Source organism: Medicago sativa, chromosome 8, assembly GCF_051527215.1.
Source record: "Medicago sativa cultivar Bolivia chromosome 8, Bolivia_mono, whole genome shotgun sequence".
NCBI classification, from domain to species: domain Eukaryota; kingdom Viridiplantae; phylum Streptophyta; class Magnoliopsida; order Fabales; family Fabaceae; genus Medicago; species Medicago sativa.
Window position 1 is genome coordinate 26,235,087 of NC_140756.1, and position 4,863 is coordinate 26,239,949.

Here is a 4,863-nt window from a genome sequence, read left to right on the forward strand (position 1 = left end):
AAGATGAGCACCCACTTACCCGTCTTTCCGTTCTTTTTATTGAAATAACGCGTGTAGATTATCAATGATGTTTTATAAAAAATTTGCATGTAAATTGTAACATCCCGCTCGTCTGCTAATGGAAAGTTTATCTGACAAACGTATCCGAGGACTAAGAGTCATAGAAAACGAGTATGGTGAAGAATGTTATGTATGATGGAGGATATTATTAAGTGATATTAGTAAAGTATGGACTTATGTATCAGAGTCAATCGAACACGCTTAAGGCAAGGGCATAATGGTAATTGCTTGAAAAAGGGGTATTTAAGTGATTTTGGTTCAAAATCTCTCATTTGTGATTGCTCTTTCTCTCTCTAGGTTTTGAGAAGAGAATTCTCTCCTCCTTCTCTCTAACCCACGCCCTCCCTCTCCTCTTTTAATCATCCAATCTTCCTCTAAACATGATCAAGCAAGGGTTAAGGTGGTTTAGCAAGCAAGAAGCAAGTGGAGGAAAAGATTTAAGCATGGTTTTGGATGAAAGCTAAAGATTGAGAATGGATCAAAAGCTAGGGTTTGATGCTTGAAGCTTGAAGTTATGCAAGAAACATGTTTAGGTGAGTTCCATAGATAGTTTACCTACCTTTGGTTGTGTAAATTCATGTTAGAACGGATTGAATTATGTTTATGTGAGGTTTAGAACCCTAATGTTCTCTTGACCAATTCTTGTGATTTATATGTTAAAATTGCCATGAGATATGTTTAAATAAGTCTATGTATGTTGTTGGATGGATTTGGTGCATTACAGGGTCGAATTGGACGAGTTTTGGGTCGAAAATGGCGAAAACCCGCAGCCGGAACACGCGAAAACGCAGAATTCGCAGCGCTGCGCCTGACCAAGGGCGCTAGGCGCCCACAAGTCAGGGAGCCAGCGCTAGGCGCCCTCCCTCTGGCGCCAGGCGCCCCAGACAGGACAACGTTCGCGTTGTTCTGCGCTCGGGTGCTTGGGGGCAGTCGCGTGGGGGTCCGTAGCGATCGTTTTGAAGTGTTCTTTCACTGTTTTTATTTATCTTTCTACTGGAACAAGTTTGGCTTTATCAAATCATGAAATTTGTAAACGGCTCGTAACTTGGGTTTATGGCATTTTCGGTCTTTAGAAAGTATTGAAAATTTGCACGCATCGTCAATTGATCCTTGCATCCTTAATCGTGGCAATCTTAGCATGTAACACGAGGGTGGCTCAAGAGAGCTTAAGTATGATGGGGTAGTAATAAGCTAAGAAAGGGAATGTATGTAGAGCCTCGGCTTAGCTAGTCGAGAACTAGTATGTTTAGCAAGAATCCCTAGAAAGATAAGACGCGAAGTGTAATCTCTTCGCACAAGAGCTAGTATGATTTAGCAAGTACGTAAGCCGTGGTTTGACTAGTTAGTCTCTTCACCATGATTAGGTATGTTTATGAACAAGTATAGGTTACCAATAATCGGATCGATCAAGGTTCTGAGGTAAACATGTATGTATGATTATGTTTGACTTATGCACGACAAGACTATGACTAGTAAGTGTAGGTGACATGTCTCTTGTTATCCACATCAGGGGGATACAAGGGGTTCTCATTATGAGAACGATTCAAGCCGTAAGGGACCCGCATGTCACTGAGTAACAAGACGTAGGTGCTCGTGTCTCTTGTTATCCACGCCAGGGGGATACGGGAGGTTCTCGACCTAAGGGAACGGTTTAAGCCGCAAGGGACCCGCACGACACCGAGGGAGTCCGATGTACGTACATCGGTCGTGTATGGGATTGATTTCGGGGTTACTCCACCCGGGACTATCCGTAAAATGAACCAAGATAATAATGTTTGTTCAACGCTAACACAAATGAACTTAGATACGTTTATGCAAGCTATGACTATGATTATGTTTAAGAATGTATTCATGTACGATATGTTAGGTATAAGAGCATGAGATGTTATAAGATAAGTTCAAGTTATGTATAGAACAAGTAAAGAAAGCTATGGCCGTGACGACCCTAGGTTTCCCTAATCGTCCGGATTAGAATCATGTCATGACTATGCTATGAAATTTATGTTTAGGCCTTGTGACGTAAAGCATACACTTGGTAATGCGGTTTAGGTTCCCTCAACCGCCATGACATGTATAAGTGAGAAGCCTAAAACAAGTGAGATATGACTATGACGGCCCTAGTATGCACTACCGTCTAAGTATGCATGTCCCCACACACGTATAATCAACCGTCAGGTTGTAATGTAGACATGTGGTGACCGTAGGTTTCCCCTTGAGGTTGCCTATAGCCTAGGATTAGGGGAACTCACTGAGACATTATGTCTCATCCCAATCCTTATTTGTTTCAGATAAGCAAGATGTTTATGCATGTTCGGAGCCGGATGGATATTACTTCAAGGGTTCGTTCGTGAAGCTGCAGGATGTTATGGACTTCAAGGATGTATTTTTACGTATGGATGAGTTGTATTGTATTATTATTTATACGAACGGAACTTGATGTAAATATTATTCATTCGAAGTTTTTTAATTGTTGTATATTTTAATGTATCCAGTACTAATATTAACGCACGTGCCAGACTTTCTAGATACGTCTGGTATGGGTGTTACATAAATTACTAACGATATTTTATATACTTTTTTTTATAAGCAAGGAATGTGGACAAACATCAAGCGGTATCATCGACATCCCAACTAGGTTGGCACCCCGAGACACCTCCATCCTATGCCACCACATTCAAAATAATTTATAAAAAAGGGGGAAAAATAATTACAAAAAGAGGGGGGACTAGGCCAAAACCCTCAAAAGGAAACAACAAAAACAAAACAAAAAAAAAGAAACAAAAACAAAAGACCCCGAAAAAAATAGTCAAGGAAATCTGTAATTCGGAAGCCCACATCTATCCCTAAAAAAATCAAGGACCACACCGGCGGGGAGAGTGTCTAACCAAATGGCACCAGTGATTGCATGACCCATATTTGCCAACTTATCTGCGCAACTGTTTCCTTCGCGAAAAATATGGGAATTTTGATATAAATTTAAACTATAAGTATAGATATTTGTGACTTTCAAATGTAACAAACTCAAAAAACCATATTTATCTTTTTTAATAACAACAATAATATAACAAATATAACAAAAATTCATATCTTTTTAATAACACCAACAATATAAACATTATTATAGAAAAATATTGTTTAAGGGTATAATTGAAATAACAAAAAAGTTAGCCCAAAATCCTTCCAAAGTCCCCCTGTTTTATTTATATATAGTATAGATGAAGGATGCGAGATAAGAATATTCTATGACTTTTACCAAAACAAAAAGAATTCTTCAAAAAAGAAAGAAAGAATGTATTATGACATTTACAAAATAAAAAAGATATGTTTTTTGGTAGAATAAAAAAGGATATATGCTATTTTAATTTTTTTTAAACAGTCATTTAATTAGATCTGAGATTTGTTGAAATTATTTAAAAAATAATGTAATAAAGTTGTATTATTTAAAAGATAAAATGACTATGTTAAAGCAAATTTGACAAAAACTTTTTTTATTATAGTTTGATTTTACAATAGTTTTACACTATAGTTGATTGTCCTTAAACTTCAAATTAATTAATTACTAGACTTTTGACCCGTGCGTCACACGGGTTTTCTCCACTATAATAGAGACCAATAAATAATCTTTAACCCGTAAGATCATTGATATGGTAGAAAATATTTTCTTCAAAAAAAAGGCAAGAGAATAGAAATGAAATTGGTGTGCAATGCATTTTTTTTAGATGAAATTTGTTAGATTAAATAATTGCAAACCTAATAAAACAAATGAGCGGGAAAAAATTAGGTTAAGTTGCTCCAGACGTAACAAAATTAATAAATAAGGATGTGATGAAGTCAATCAAAAAATAATTAAATTGCAAGAGTACGTTACATTTTTTTTTTTGAAGGACAAGAGTACGTTACATGTTTTTAACTATGATTCCCTTTAAAAAATGTTTTTAAATATTATTGTTACTTGTTAAGATAATTAATACTTGTGAAAATATAAAGTATCACCTTTGTGTCAAATATAAAGTATTTAACCATCATTTTATTTCCGGACATATCACCTTAATTTTATTTCCCTAATTTTATTTCCGGACATATCACCTTTGTGTCAAATATAAAGTATTTAACCATCATTTATGAATTACTACTTTATGATTTATTTTATACTCTCTCCGTTTCAAAATACATGTCGCAGACAACAACTACACACACATGTCAATACACAACTTTTACCATTAATATCCTTAATTATAAATAATAAAAAATTATAGAAATTTGATATTTTGAAAATATTCATCGAGACAAATCAAAAAACACCTTACATGCTAACATTTGTATTTATATATAAGTTAAAAAATATGGTCAATATAAGTTATATAAATAGTGTATATTGTAAAATTGCGACAAGAGATTGTTGTATAAAAAATGATCCCAGTTTAAAAAAAAATTAAAAAATTCAACCTAATGTGCCAAAGACTCTTAGTTGATCAGCATATGTCCACACATATTTGAAATGAAAAGCATGTGTTTCACGTATGCATTGAATAACCTGTAACGCCCACATGCAACACAGTGACCTGTCAATGTCAATGTCCTATCTCCTTTTATATATTTAAATGGGTAGTGTTAACTTGTATCTCTAGAGTACTCATAATGGAGATCCTCAATTTTGAGGTTTTAAACAGGTCTCACATGAACATATTTTTTTTTTTATAATTTTTTTAATAATAGTATCTAATAGGTACTCAAACACTCCAATGAAGATCCTCTAACAAAATGTCTATTTGTGTCCCACCAATAACATTAAAAATTCAAGGT

General features: G+C 34.9%; 1 long non-coding RNA gene across 1 annotated transcript; it reads left to right on the forward strand.

Annotated features, from left to right (window-relative positions):
- The first annotated feature begins 207 nt into the window (after window positions 1–207).
- Window positions 208–2,568, forward strand: LOC146897954 (uncharacterized). Its single transcript, XR_015023295.1, has 2 exons — window positions 208–593; window positions 2,349–2,568. It is a non-coding gene; the product is annotated as an uncharacterized LOC146897954 (long non-coding RNA).
- The last annotated feature ends 2,295 nt before the right edge of the window (window positions 2,569–4,863 follow it).